This window comes from Phyllostomus discolor, chromosome 1 (assembly GCF_004126475.2).
Source record: "Phyllostomus discolor isolate MPI-MPIP mPhyDis1 chromosome 1, mPhyDis1.pri.v3, whole genome shotgun sequence".
NCBI lineage: Eukaryota > Metazoa > Chordata > Mammalia > Chiroptera > Phyllostomidae > Phyllostomus > Phyllostomus discolor.
In genome coordinates this window covers 151,195,847-151,212,241 of record NC_040903.2, presented here as the reverse complement: position 1 = coordinate 151,212,241, position 16,395 = coordinate 151,195,847, and the positions used below count along the sequence as shown (strand labels likewise).

The following is a 16,395-nucleotide window of genomic DNA, read 5'->3' as shown; positions in this document are numbered from 1 at the left end:
GCTAAGCACATGCAGAATAAAGAGCCATGTGAAACATGGTTTCTTCCACTGAGGACCTTCCTCTGCCCTTGGGGAGGCAGGCCCCCAGTGTCTATAATGCAGGTCAGCGTAAGCTCTCTCCTCCTTGAGTAACATGAATGAAGTGTGACCCAGATATCAGCCGATTCCTTCGACCGCACACAGGAATCTGTTTTAAACCTCCACCAACCTGATGCAAAATTCAGCCACTTCATCAACTTCCTCAAAAAATTCAACCATATAAGGAGCTTTTGAATTCCCCGGTTTTATTGAAGATTTGTAGTGACCCCGGGAGGTGTCACATCACACAGCACACATGTCACTTGAAAAATTCCCTTTATACCCATCTCATCCCCAAGTATTTCCTCTTAACCTTACTTATCGCTCCATCTCTTCTCCTAGGCAGCTCTCAACACAGCTTGTCAGCCCTTTATTAGGCTGAGTAGCTGCGGGCTTTGACAAGAAACTTGACTGCCGCTAGACGCCAAGCCTGGGAGATTTACTTCAGCCCCCATTTCCCAACCCCCAGCTATCAAAGATCCTTTTCAATAGAGCTGGTTCTTCCCACAAAGCAATTATTTATCAGTATCTAAAAAAATTTTCTTCCATATGATTTTTTAGGAAAAGAGAGAACGAATCACTTCAAAGTCACGATCAAAGAAGTTCTTGAAGAATGGTATATCAATCAGAATTGTCTATGTTATGCCACTTCGACAAATAGTACAAAAATCTCAGTGGCTTCATGTGATAAGAATTTATTTCTTGGGCACACAGAGTTGATGATGAGTTCACGCTACTCTCTGAGGCAGCTGCCCTCCATATGTAAGTTCAGCATGTAAAGTTGCTTCTACCTTGTGGCACCTCTGTCTCAACAAGCACCCCTGGAATGGTGGCAGCAAGAGAGGACCTGGGGAGTTCACATCACAAGGGAATTCTTCAGCCCCCCAAATGGCACATGTCCCCTTTATAATAGTCATTTGTCTAGAACTAGTCACATAGTGTTGCCTAGTTCATGGGGAAGAGAGTTATGGAGGGGCTGGGAAACATATGTTTCCATGTGTATAGAAACAGAAGCAAACCTGCCCTGGCCAGGTGGCTCAGTGGGTCAGAGCATTGTCCTGCACACCAGAAAGGTTGCGGGTTTGATCCTGGGTCAGGGCATGTCTTGGAGGCAGCTGATTGATGTTCTCTCTCTCTCAAAGCAATTAGCATGGCCTCAGGTTTGGGAAGATAGGTCAGAGCCAGATTGTGAAAGGTCTTTGAATATAGGTTGGAATCTGTTTTATTGGTGACACAGAGCCATGCTGGTTTTGGGAAGGGTATGAAGGGTTCATGCTATATATTGTGTGTGTAGGGTGGGGGGCGGTGGCGGGGGTGCTGCTGGTGATTGCTGGGGCTGAACTGTAATCAGTTTTAGAGACGTGAAGATCAGTGAAAGGTTTTCTCCCAGACAGGCTTAGTGTGAAATCACAACCACATTCTAGTGTTCCCGGGGAAAACATAAAGGATACTCTACTAATGCATCTCTCCTCTACATATACCCCAGAAAGATTCTAATTGCATGACCTCTCACCTTATTTAACCAAAGTGCCATTAAAGCAGTGGTCCCAAACCTTTTTAGCACCATGGACTGGTTTCGTGAAAGACAGTTTCCATGGACCGCGGTGGGATGGGGGTGGTTTCAGGACGATTCCAGTGAATTACATTCAAGCTCACCTTCTGCTTTGTAGCTGGTTCCTGACAGGCCTGGACTGGCACCGATCTGTGGCTCAGAGGTTGGGGACCCCTGCTTTAAAGAACCCATTACTTTGCAGACCCATTAACAGACAAATAAGGTGCTGAATAACCACATATCACAGAAAACATTTGTATTTAGAAACACTGATGATATTCACAAGCATTTAAAATGCGTTAAGGCATCAGTTAGGAATCAGCTGTATTAAGGTATCAGGATTGATGTGGAAAACTCCAACTATGTGGCAAAGAAATGGAAGCAATGAAAGTTATTGATTTGTGACTACATTACTCTCAATGAATAAATAAATAGCTGCTATGTGTTACGTGCTTCATTATTATGGGCCAAGCACCATGTTGGCTCACCAACAGCATCCCCCTCACATTGTCTGTCTCAGTATAGAAGTGATGCTCAGGAAGTCTTTCTTCATAAAACTTATCCCTTCCACACATATTATATATTTTTTGGTCTATTTCCTATACCCCCTATTCGAATATAAGCTTCATGAGGTCAGGGATTTATTTTGCCTGTTTATTGCTTTATTCCCAGAGCCTGTAATAGTTTCTGGCACTCAGTAACTGTTCAATTCATTAATGACATTTAAATCTCCTAAGACTCCTATGAGGTAGGCACCATTAATTTTCCTATTGTATGAGTGAAGAACCTTAGTCCCAGTGGGATTCAGTAGCCCCTGCAAAGCCTCAGTCACTAGTCCACAGAGCTAAGACAAGCCAGCACCGTCTGACTCCAGAGCTCAGACTCGTACATCTCGCCACAGTGCTCTTCTCATGGCCCTTTACTCACGTCATGGTAATTCAACGTTGGTGTAAAAATTGTTCTTCATGGATCCAAGCAGTCAACATAGACGCTTGAACCGTATCTCTGACATTACTGTATACTTGTTGAAAACATGATAAATATTTCTATATGTCTGAAAAAGTAAACTGAGCCCCTGCCAAAAGTGTCTTGTGGAGCTAATAGAGGGTGATCTTGAAGAGCAAATTTGCTCACATGGGCCAAATGTTTCCTCCTGCAGAGTGGGCTGCTTCCCAAAGAATTAGCCTCTCTCAAAATGAATTATTAACCTCAGCATCCTGGCCAAATTCCCACTTGGGTAGTCTAGGAACTGTTCAAAACTTGGAATCTATTGAAATTAGCCTGGCTTGATTGCAGCCTCTGCATTAATTGTGATATAATAGAGTTTCTCCAGAGATTTGTGCATATATTATTCTAATTTGTATAGATGAATTTTGTCTCAAATTTTTTTTAGTTTCTTTTTCCCCTCGTAAATTTCTTTATAAGTTGGTGTTTTGTTGTTGTGTTGTTTTTTTTTTTTAATTTTACTGCATGAATACTGTGAGCTCCTTTCTCCTTGGACTTGCCAAACCTTTTTCTCACTTGAATAACCAGGCTCTTAGCCATTATCACAGTGTGTCGCAGACATTAGCCACTAGGAGCTTCCAGATTTCTAACTCTTGTACAAATGCAAGTGTAACCTGGGTAGAGACAGTATTTACTCAGGAAAAAGTTTCTAATGGTTTCTGTCAAGTTCCCTGCCCTCAAGGAGCTGATGTTTTGGTAGGAGGCACCTATATATTTTAAATAGCTGACCTAATGGTGGAAATACCTTCAACAGTCATACTCATCCTCAAATTATGGCTGTTAACTTCTTCAGACAATTCTGTTAAATGATATAGGCCATTTACTTGTCTTGGCCCTGAACAGACACTGTAATGTCACATTCTGGAGAGACAGAGAGATATGAGTTTAAACTAAAAAATCATTCTGCTTGGGTGAAACTAAACCAAATACCTTAGAAACCCAGTGTGTTGCATGGTTTTGATGCAACTGGAGACCAGTTAACTGAATCTGGCCAACATCATGGCATTATTGCTTTCTGTAAGTTGGCCTTTCTTGCCTTTAATTCTGCCTGTATCACAAACAAGCAGTAAGTCACCGCTGCTTCCTGCATTTGGTTCTTCACCTTTATCGAGTGAGATGGGACAGCAGATCTGAGCCGTGTGCACTTAGAACTTTAGCAGCTAATATTAGAAAAATGCTTTGAAAAGGACAGATGGAAAGAGCTATAAATGCAATTGCTAATGGATTTATGTGCTGTATCTCTCTCCTTCCAACCTATTTCTACCATTATTTTCCAAAAAATTTCCCAGGGCTCCACCTGAAGTGTGACCCGATGGCACCATAGCACATGTGTTTCCTGAGTCAGCTGAGTGTTTCCAAAATGTATCTACACTTTAAATTCAAATGTTTATCCACTAGGTGATGAAATCATGGAAAGTGTTCCTGCCTTGGTGTGACCGTCATATACTTCTGCCTAAACTATTGTTACAAGTTCTGTGGGGCTTCCTACAGGTTTCCCCCCTATATCTTAGTATAAGCCTAAAAATAGATAATTCCTTGTGGGGGAAAAATGATTTAGATTTTCAATAGTGTAAATAAAGCAATGGTGGGTATGCTTTTAAATGTTTAACACAGAGAAACTTCCCACCCCCATGCCGTTAGCCTCCGTCCAAGTACGCCGCCCTGATGACTGGCGTCAGAAGGCGGAAGTCTGAACGCTGACATCTCTCCGGCTTCCCTTGTGCCCTTGCAGTGAGAGACTCCATGCTTCCGTCTCAGGTCAAGCACTGAAAAATATTCATTCATTTATTCATTTACTGAATATTTATTGAGCTTATACTGCTCTCCCAAGCACTTTTCTAGGAGCTGGGCACATAGCAGTGAACAAAACACAGAAGTGAAAATTCAAGTGCTTATTAATAACTCCACCAGAATGTTTCATTAGACATTTCTTGTAAACAGCTAAATTTGTTCATTAAAAAAATTACAAGAGCATTAGTCCACTGGGGGTATTAATTGCTTTGTGAGAACATCATTTATCTTGTGACAGAACCCATTTTAGCAAAGAGCAAACTCCTTTAGTAACTCAATTGAGAATAGTTATACTTACTATGACTTGTATTCCCAAATGTCCAAGAAGTTAAAGAAAGTAATGCCTCCAGAGGGTGCTTCTAGGTCCTATCACATCTTCAGCATTCCAGTCATTTACAATGAAAAGGGAGAATGTGTTTAGAAGCTTAAGAAAGAAAAAAGAGAGCATAACCAGTCAAATGCCAAAATACGAACTCATTATCACCCTTCGTCCATTGCTCTAGACACCTGGCTTAGAAAATATCTAGCCCAGGACCTGGCAGCTGTCCATCAGTGTTTGTGTGTTTGTGCAATTGAACAGATATCACTATGATAAGAATGCCTGTAAGTTTATCTATTCCTTATAATGGTATATTCCCACGTGATTTCAAATTGTCTGGTTAGGTTAGAAAAAAGATGGAGACCTTATAAAGTAGCTGTCTCATACATTCCTTTCTGAATTTCCTCCTCGTAGTATATACTGTATGAAAACTTTATTTTTTAATTTAACCTTTATTTTATTTTTTCCATGACCATTTAGTCCCCTTATACCTCCCTTCCCTCAGCAATCACCACACTGTTGTCCATGTGCATAAATACCTGAGTCAAAACAGTCTTTCCTTTAGTGTCTGCCAGGTCACACTTGACACCAAACGGATGCTGTCAGCTGGGACCTTCCAAAGGAGAGCTTGTCAGTCTAGTTTCCTCCCATATCCAGATCAAATCCAAGTCACGGTCTGCTCTGCAGAATCATAGTCATGAATTGGATGATGATTTTTATACACACTTTTTATCTCTTTGAGTTATTTTTTCGTTCTTCCCATTTACCTTTTGCTGAAAACTCCTCTCTCTTACCTTTCGGAAGAAAATGCCCTTATTTACACAAAGCACAACCAATGCTTTTATGGTAATATATATATATATATATATATATATATATATGAATAATACCTTGGATTTACTTAATGATTTTCTGCTAGAATCTAAAGGTCGTTTGTAGCTTATTGCTTGCCATGTGGCAATCCTCGTGTTTTGCTAACTTTTTAGAGAACTAAACCCACTCAGCTTATGTTGCATGAGGGTATGTTTTTAATTACCCAAATAACAGTATTTAAATTATTTAAAAAGTTAAATAATGTGTATGACTCAGTCAGTAACACACAAGTAGTGAAGCCACCTTCAGACTATAAACAGATGAAAAACTTAGCACTCTCTGTAGTCACCTGGTCAACTCACCTTGTTCAGAAATATTGATACTGCTTGTATTATGGTGGAACATGGGTCAAACCTACCCGCCAAAGAGTCAACATACCAGACAGGTACCAGAAATGTCAGAGGTTTCTGCCCATCATAGAAGAGCCACGTGTGATGTGCACACTATTTAACATTCTCCAACAGTCAGAACGGATGCTCAGCTAATAGAGCTCAGCTAAGAGCAAGAGCTGGTTCTGCTGGCTCATATCAGTTGACCTCAGCTACATTAAGGTTTGTCATTTTAAATTCCAATTTTTGTGGAGGCACCTTTTTCAGGGCTTCTTAAATCCTTGTAAGGAAAATGTTTATACAAAAGTAGAATTATTTATTTGTAAGCATGTAAAGATACAGTACCAGTTTCTAATATCAGGAGGAGTTAGAGGTAATTCTTGCTTTCTATAAAATCTTACCACTTAATGGATTGAAAAATAGGTGACTAGTGCAGTAATTTTAGTCAGATTTCTAATATGTTCCACATTGTTTCTCTTTCTTTTATCCAATTGATAAGCAGATGCAAACATAGTAGAGAGGTAATCAGAACACCTTCTGCTGAGGTCAGCTTGGCTACCCAAGCTAAGAGGAGCCTTTTATTAATATTTTCTGATTTGCTGTTCAAATTTGGAGGAAAGTAGCCATATACTAATATGTTAGATAGCTATAAACATATTTTAGCATATATCCTTATTATTTTGCCATGAAAACCTTTAATTTTTGTGTTCGTATTTTCTTTTGGTCCATACATTTCTATTGATAATTTATTTGGATTGACTCAGGATAGCATTTAATTATAGTGGTAAATGTAAAATGTTATCAAATAATTTGCTATTTCAATATTTAATAACTTTCATTTTTAATGAGTGAATATTTAGTCAATAAGCAGAGTCATAAAGACATATTTTTATGTACATATATATTCTTTCCATTTTGTTTGGTTATGGCATGGATTAGTTTATGATCTTATATACTTAATTACCAGACAAAACATATCCATCCACAGGAATGTCAAGAAGACATTTTGTAGGTGTTCTCCTTATTGATAAGGTGATTTGCTCTTAATAGAATTGGAAACTCACAAAGTGATTTTTCATCTGCTTAGAAACACTCTCTATAGAAAGTATTTTTGAGTTCTAAAGCAGAGGTAAAATAATAACAAGGCCAGTATATGCATGAAGACAGATAAATGTTATGGCGGTACCTCATTCTGTCTCCATCTTGATTTAGTTAACTTTCACTAAACAGCCTGCTCTAAAAAAGGGAAGGAAAAACAAATTGATAAGATAAAACTGAGGGGAATTCCAAAATAAATACTGCTAACTGACCTTTTCTGATGGCCCAGTTAAGAAGTTTTTTTGGGTTTTTTTCTAATGGTATCAGTTGAATGCTTTATTTACTACTACAGTGTATAACTGAGGTAATAAATGCTTGAGTAATATATCTTTGTCTTACTTTTTCATATTTTTGGACAGACTGATAATGATCTTTCTCATATTTTAAAAAGTCAGGTAAATCCCAAAACATTTTAAGAATATGGGTCTAAAACAGGAAAAAAGTCAAGTTTTTCAGCATGCCCTCCCCTTTCAGAAAATACATCTAAGTATACAGTTGCATCTGGGGCTCACTTATATGCAAAGAGAAGCCCTATGTATATTAGAAAAAGAAACCAGTTTGTAACCTCTAAACCAAGTTCCTGATGCTAGCATTTTATACCTTAGTGTTTTTCTGCTGGTGTGCTGTAAAATGAAAGAATGAACTCTTATTAAGTAAGGAGTCCTGTTTCAGAATAACCACCCTGATTAAAACTTCAGAATGTGGTTTAAGAAATGGTCAGTCACTGTCAAAGTTCTCTTTTTAACCACTGCTGTCCATCACAAGAAGTCATTAGTTTATAGCTACTTCCTTCTTATTTTTGTAACTTTTTAACTTATCATTAACCCCTTGCTCTTATCCTGTGCTCTGAGATGAGCAAAGAAGATAATGTCCCCAAGATTTCCATTGCTTGCACTCGAGATAATAACCTTTTTTGGAAGAAAAAAAAACCCTTCAATTTGTTTAAACAACCCCTTCCTCTTTAAATCTAAGCTATTTCTTGTCAAATGGACTTTTAGTGCATTCTTAAAGTAAATCAGGCAAAATTATTTATAGCATAGTTCACAGAAATAAAAGCGGACTAAACATACTGGAATTATTTATTATAGCTTGTGAACTCAATAAATTTTCATGTTTTTTCATGTTATTAAAGAAATGTTGTAATGGACTAATTGCTAATCCTCATTTCCTTTTAATTCAGTCTCATATGACACTGTCTGAACCTGTTAAGTAGGATTGTTGTCATAAGATTAGATACAAGTATCTTAGTTGTCTAGACATTATATAACTCTCTACCACAGACTTTAGATCCTTGTTTTCAAACAAACCCTTAGTCTTTTTAACATGGAGAAATGTTAATAAAAATCTCATGCACTTATTTCTTTTCCACAGCTTCTTAGTGTCACCATCTGAATTTGCCAATTCCTACTTAGTTTTGTACACATATAAAGTTTTACTCTTGTTTTAAATAACAGCTGATTTTACTGTGGGAGAAAGGCTGGTATTATCTGCCGCTTTGAGTGTCTCCTTCCTTAAGTCTCCCTTCTTGTCTGCTATCTAGCTTTCACCTCAACCAACTTCCCTTTCTTTCATTTCAAGCTTGTGTTTTTAAGATGTGAAGAATTCATTTATTGGTATTCTCAAACTTGGTTAATTCAACATACATTTATTGATACCTCTTGCATGCCGTGTGAACTAAACCCTGGAAACAGAACGTGGCTAGCCAGTCTCTGCTCTCAAGGACCCTAGAATCGAAGCAGAGGGACAGGCAAATATGCACTGTATTTGCGATGCAACGTGGCAGAAGGGTTACATAAGAACACGTGGGATATGCATGTTTAGTAACTTTTACAGAATATAATCTGGCTATTGGTATTTCTAATTTCTATAAAAGGTAGAAATAAAATGTTCCATAAGAAGTGTTCTTTGACATTATATGTGTGAAAATTTCTTCTTGCTGGGAAAATCAGAGTCATCTTTGAAAAGGAAGAAGCCAGCTAAGTTTGAGCAAACCACTCCATCTCTGCTGGCCTCAGTTTTGTTAGTCACCAAGTGAGGAAGTTTGAGTTGGTGACCTCTAATATCCTTTCTAGTTCCAAAACTCTGAATCTGTGAGTTTTCCTTTTGCAGTTCACTGAAAAATCTAAATAGCTTAAGCTTGTTTTGAAATTTATTTTAACAAATGATCCATAAAATAAATAAGCACAAAATCCAATTTTTTGGAAAAGTGGTCTGGCTGTAGAACTGAGTGGCCCCATAAACTATTAATTTGGTCATAGTATAGAAATGTGAAATGGTTGTTAAATGAGTCAAGACCTTATTTGTGGCCTTTGGCTCATTTGGTAGGATTACCCGTTCGCCACGTAAGCAGCATAACATGCATGGCCAAGCAGCTCATGGGAGCGTCCTAAAAAATGTTAAATAAAAATTATCTTTCTCTAGCCTTAGGAACACATTTTTCTTATTTCCAAACTAAGAGTTTGCTCTGTGTTAAAGTCTCAGTCGTTAGGATAATAAATAACAATAATTATACTAGTTCTCCTTATCTGCAGGGGACATGTTCCAAGACCCCCAGCCAATGCTGAAACTGCAGACAGTGCCAAGCCGTATACGTACTATGTTTTTTCCTGTACATATACATATGTGATAAAGTTTATTTTATAAATTACACACAGTAAGGGGATAACAGTAATAACTAATGATAAAATAGAACAAGTATAACAATATGCTGTAATGAAAGTTATGAAAATGTGGTCTCTCTCAAAATATCTGTAAGTACTCACCCTTCTTCATGTGATGTGCCAGTTGATACCGTGCCTACATGGTAAGATGAAGTGAGATGCTCAGAATGACGTGCAATTTCGACTTACGAATTTTTTATTCCTGGAATTTTCCATTTAATAATTTTTGGATTGTGATTGACCATGGGTACCTAAAACATTGGGAGGACTACTCTCTATTCCTTGTGCTAAAATTTTTGACTCCTTTCTGCAAATGTTTTATAATGTGCTCTTCTAATATATTTTTCATCCTTTTGGAAGTTTAGAAGTAGAATGAGTGTTGATGGTATCTGATCATCACTTAAGTTCATCACTCCTGCCCATATAAACTTTCTCTCTTTCTTTAGAATATATATATGTGTGTGTATATATGTGTATTATATATGTATATGTATATATGTATATATATATTACTATTAAGGAGAAACACCTTTTGTGTGTGTATATAGACACACACACACACACACACACACACAAAGTGTTTCTCCTTAGTCCTAAGACATTTAGTTTTTCCTTTCAGTCATTAACTTTAGTTTCATGGAAATTCCTCCATTTTTCTGTTTTATCTATATCTTGATAATAATAAATTTAATAAATGTTCTTAAAACCTCTGTACAGTAATCCATCAGGCACATTCAGTATTCCTTTAGCTTATCCACAGAGAGTACAGGTTTCTCTTTACTCTTTTTAATGGGACCTTCCTACTGTGGCTGTAAATATCAACCAAAGGTGCTAATCTCTTAGGATCTGGCTATTTTTTTTTAATGTGAATGGAAAATGTATTATTTTAATTTTTTAGTTTCTTTCTTTTCCTTTTTTTATTGTTGTTCAAGTACAGTTGTCTCCATCCCCCACCCCACCCACCCCTCAAACCATCTCTGAATTTCAAAAGATGTGATTATTATAATTCAATCTATTTACTTTCATGTGAACACAAATGGAAATGAATTTCCTGAAATAGCCACATTTTCTTCCTCTCAAATATAAATCTGGCATTTAAAAAAAACCAATGAACTAATTTGAATCTGAAATCTGGGTTTTTATGACACCAAACATCTGGATGAAAAATGAAAAATCCAGTAGATGTTTCCACATATCCAAATATTGTGTCGGTAAAACAGTTAAATGACTGCCTGAATTTTTCCATTTTTATCTAGGTGTTTATTCCTCACATACATGGCACCATCAGTCCTTTCTAAGAGAAGACTTTCAATTTCAGAAATAATGCATTCACAAACAAGTATTATTGAGCACCTATTATATAAAACTGTGTTAAGTGCTGTACAGTGTTCAAAGTTCGTGCTCAATGTTGTCCTCAAATGACTTGCAGTCCAGTGAGGGTGATAACCCATGTGCACATATATACAGAAAAGGCTTTGTGCAGTGAATGAAAACACAGGAGAGGAGGAGAGGATGCGCTGTAGAATTTGTGAGTAGGGTTGGAGCAACTGCTTCTGGTGGGGGAAGATTTTCCGCTGGATCCAGCATTTGGACTGGCCATGATGGACATGCCAGAAAGATGGAAGGGAATGTGGTGGTCACACAACACTTGATATATACTCTCCATCAGCAGTTGGGAATTTTACTGAAATCAAATAACCCTAAATTAGTCAGATGATTGCAACAATTTCTATGTCATTTTGCATTATCACAGCCTTTGGTTTCTGTAAGGTTTTAGAGTCTCAGTGTGTTTCTCAGGTATTTTAGTTAGTTAACTAACAATTATCTCCCTTAAGAGTTTTAACTTTACACAAGAAACACACTGAAATTTACTCTCTGTATTGTCATTTTAAGAAACATTATTAAAACTCTACCTTATATTTTGCTTTTCTAATTTAGATATAAAATTTTCACAGCCCCATATACATTGCATGCTTAAACCTCTATCTTCCAAGTTCAGTGGTTTTTTATCCTATTGAGATCACAACTGTGATAAGTGTTTTTAATCCCAAATTCTCAAGATTTTTACCATGTTTGACCAGAGTCTATATAGATTAAAACAGCAAAATGATTCATTTTGTTCCCCTTTTACCTCCTCCTCCTTCTCCCTACCCTTTTTTTTTTCTTTTGAACAAAAAGCAATCATTTTTAGCTGGAAGGGGAAAGGGAATACACTGAGAAAATTCCTGATAATCAGCCCTGGCTGGCGTAGCTCAGTGGATTGAGTGCGGGCCGTGAACCAAAGTGTCACAGGTTCGATTCCCAGTCAGGGCACATGCCTGGGTTGCAGGCCATGACCCCCAGCAACCTCACATTGATGTTCCTCTCTTTCTCCCTCCCTTCCCTCTCTAAAAATAAATAAAAAATAAAATCTTTAAAAAAAAAGGAAATTCCAGATAATCTAAATTGTGCCATGTGTATTAGAACTAATTTATTGGCTCAAGTGCAGAAGTGACATCAGGGACTTTAGGTAAAGCTGAGTCCAAGTGCAGAAGTGACATCAGGGACCTATTTTTTATATCTGTTGGCTCTGCTTTTGTATGCCTGGGCATCATTCTCAGTCAGGTGGCAGCAGTCGCCATCAGCAAACTCCAGGCACAAGTTCCGACTCTGTCACCCCTTGGACTGACAATCCACTGACTCCCAGTAACCTAACATGGGTTCCAGTTTCAGTGCAGCCATAATGATTAATTCTGTTGTTTGGCTAAGCCTCAGTCATTTGGCCAGCCCTGAGTATACCCTGAAAGTAAAATCAGGGCACTATTACCAAAAGAAAAGGAACATACTACTTAGTGAAAAACTTTATGTTAGAGTGGGTTATCTCAACTCTCACCACTGCCTATTTTATTTTTAAAGATTTTATTTTATTTATTTTTAGAGAGAGGGTAAGGGAGGGAGAAAGAGAAGGAGAGAAACATTGATGTGAGAGAGAAACATCAGTTGGTTGCCTCTCGAACACACCCCAACTGGGGATCATACCCTCAACCCAGGCATGTGCCTTACTGGGAATCCAACTGGCTACCTTTCATTTTGCAGGTTGATGCCCAACCAACAGAGCCAGACCAGTAAGGGCTCACCACTGCCAATTTCTATGACTGTGGCATATGTTACTTAACCTTTGTGAATCTTGGATTCCTCACCTACATCAATTAGGGCCCAGGATTCTGTCTAAAGGCCTTTTGACTCTGATACTTTGTGGTTCTGAGCTTAAGAGCTACAGATAAGGGTGAGACACCCAGAAAATGTAGAGATTTACAAATACTAACACAAAGCAAGAGATACATCTTAGTTCGTGAAGAAGCACTTCAGGCATAAACAGGAAGTTAGCTTTGCAGTAGAAGAGCAAAGGGTTTTTACTATATTTTAAGGAATGATTAGAAGCTCAGACAGCTTGAGAGAGAGAGAGAGAGAGAGAGAGAGAGAGAGAGAGAGAGAGAGAGAGAGAATGTGTGTCTGAGAAAGAGCAAGATTCAGAATTAACCATCACAAACTTTATTGTTATAATCTCTATAGATATTTTATAACCCATGTATAGCTTCGTTAATCTCTTAATTTTACTATTATAGGGACTTGTTCTTGTTAAAGTTGACAGAATTACTGACAAAGCTTAAATGATAATTTATGTCTATGTTTTTCCATTCCTTCTACAAATACATGGAGACACTGAGACAGAGTAGGAGAGAAATACAAAAGTTTAAGTAACCTAAGGTTTTATCTTCAGGAATCTGCATTTAATAAAGACAAGACGTGTAAATAAGACATGACAGTGAAAGGCTAAGAACTATAAATGCCAAGTAAGTTGCTGTAGGAATTTAGTAAAAAGGAGATGACTCTAACTATGATGATATGATGTGTTTAAAATGTCTTCTTTTCTTTTTTCTTTCTTTTTTTTTATTATTGACACTATTACAGATGTCCCCATTATCACCCCCTTGGCCCAGCTCCACCCAGACCCCTGCTTCCCTTCCCTCTGGCCATCATTGCACTGCTGTCTGTCCATGGGTTCTGCATACATGTTCTTTGGCTAATCCCTTCTTTAGATTTCCTTTGTGGTATACATTCTAGTCATAGTATAGGAATTCTATTTACATAAGAAAAAGATGTTAAATCCATGACCACTGAATACGGTTGGCATTCCAGAAATATGTGCTATGTATTCAGGGCCCTCAGCACTTATCCTTGTAACCCAGTTTAGTAAGCATGGTCCTAAAGCAGCAAGTGATATTTGCCCAATGTGGTTGTATTGTCCATCTTAGGGAAATTGCTTAGAGGGTTTCATACACAAGTGGCATCATCAAAATCAAGGCCTCCTGGATTAACTGTATAAAATATATGATATGTTGGAAGGCAGTGAAGAAAAAGGAAAGGCACTCATAATTCTCAGTTTCCAAGTATTTGCTCAAACTAAGGTCCTGCCCAACAAGTTACTGATCATTGGTCTTAATGATTGTATTTATCACTTCTGTATTAATGTACAGAAGTAATTTGACAAATTGGACATTGTTTTTTCAAAGAGCTTATCTAGTTAAATTTATAGACCAATAAGTAATTCAAACTCATAGGATAAGAAAGGAACTTAAGAGGCAGGACTGCTGTCCTGCTTTTAAAGATGTGCAAAGAGAATATCTCATTGCACAAAAAAAAGTTAAATTACTATTTTGTTAAAAATAGAGTGTATAAATTGTAGTTATAATTATAATAACTAAAATTGATATTGGGTTTTAAAATAATTATTAAAAGCTATATGTAGACAATAAAATAAGCATAGAAACAAAATGCAAAAGTCTCTCCCCCAAGCTCTACACAACAGGAACCATCATTCAATGTGCATTTTTCTGAGATATTTTTCTTGCAGGATAATCATAGATATGTGTATGTTAAATTTTGTTTCTTTATATCTGTGTTATGAATTGGTAATACATATAGTTCAACAACTGTTTTTCACTTAACAATATATGGGGACACCTATTCATGAGCACCCCATATTTTATTTCACTGTGACCCAGTTGAAAGTCTTTAGGATATTCCCATTCCAAATACTACCTTTTAAAATTTATTTTGTACTTCTAACTCATGAAATGATTAAAGGTAACACTTGAAGTAATTTAAAATTTCAGTATAAGTTCATTTAATGTAGAGTAAAGTTTATGATAAATCAGTTCCACTTTGGACATCTTTGGAGAGGAGTTAATCACAAAAGATTATTATTAGTGGTTTCACCATCAACTGTTGTACTGATGCTTTCTAAGGATATTGTAGATCTAATTCTAAGCACTTGATACACCAAGTTAATCCCAAAATTGGGTGGGGTGGGGATAAAGAAGAAGGCCTAAGGTCATTTTAATTGAAGTAACATTGTTAATAATGTTATATGAGTTTCAGGTATACAACATTGTAATTTCATATCTGTACATAGTATAGCATGCTCACCACCAAAAGTCTAGTTTCCATCTGTCACCACATATTTTATCCCTTTTACCCATTTTGTCCTCCTCCCACCCACGGTCAGCATCTTACATAAAAATAATACCTTCTTTCAGATGAGTCTTTGAAAAGACAGTTAAAAAATATTTTCTGTCTGTACTGAGTTATGTCTCATCAACTTTTTGAACAGTTGTCAGTTATTCAAAGTAAGAGGACCTTTGTGAATCACTTTTTCTATTCAACAGTGGCCTTAGAGTAATGTAGGGTAATGAAAAGTGTTGACCTGTACTGGTTCTTTCTTGACGAAGGGAATCATCATCATCACTATTAGGTTACACTGTGTGTTCTTACGAGTAAGTTGAGCCACCTCTGGGCCACTGGACCAGAGTAGGTTGGCCCCCAACAGTGACTAGACTAAACTATAGCTTTAGTCCAAGAATATGGGAACTGACAACAAATTATTGCTTGTGGTCTACTTCCAGTTTTCAAGTGCAAACATACCAAAGTTTATTTTAAATTTGAGCCAGTCAGACATTGAATAATATACATCAAAGGAGAAGTGGAGGCTTCCCATGTTTATTATTTCAATATGATGTCTGTTCTAATAAAGTAGAAAAATGCATATGATAGACCACGCAGTAGAAATTCTCTAGTCCCACAGCTTGGCCTTAAAAATATACATATATTTGTAAATTAATCCAAAACATTGCCACAGTTCCAGCTCCTCTGAAAGCTGATTGTTTTCCATCCCTTTTTTAATTTTAGAAATAGAGTGGCTGTCTGCCAGAGCACTTTCTGATAAACAGTCCACTTCATGTATAAAAGGGGCATAGCCATCATGAATGCTCAAAATCCACAGACTGTTATTTAAATAAGGTAAAGTTATTATGGTCTTCCCTATTAATTAAAAAAAAAGCCATCTGTGCAAGGTGAATTTTTGGTAAGGTCCCAATTTTTTTAATGATTGTGGGTAAAATTTGCAACTGCTTTCATCGTAAAAGTGCAGCTCAGGGACTCCCAAGATAAAATGCAATGTACATGTAATTTTGTGGTCATTTGACTCCATTTCTAATAAAACACTGAAAAGAACTTTTGTTACTCAGTCAGAATTTATAGTCACACTCAAATGAATTAGCTCTCCAGTAGTGTCTCCTTTCTACTCTTCTACTTCCTTAACATCCTAAACCTTTATTGCATCTAAACCCTCTCTGTATGTGTGTGTGTGTG

General features: G+C 37.1%; 1 protein-coding gene across 1 annotated transcript in view; it reads left to right on the top strand.

The window, feature by feature from the left end:
* Nucleotides 1-16,395, top strand: part of MEIS2 (Meis homeobox 2) — a 198,307-nt gene that overhangs the window by 120,508 nt on the left and 61,404 nt on the right.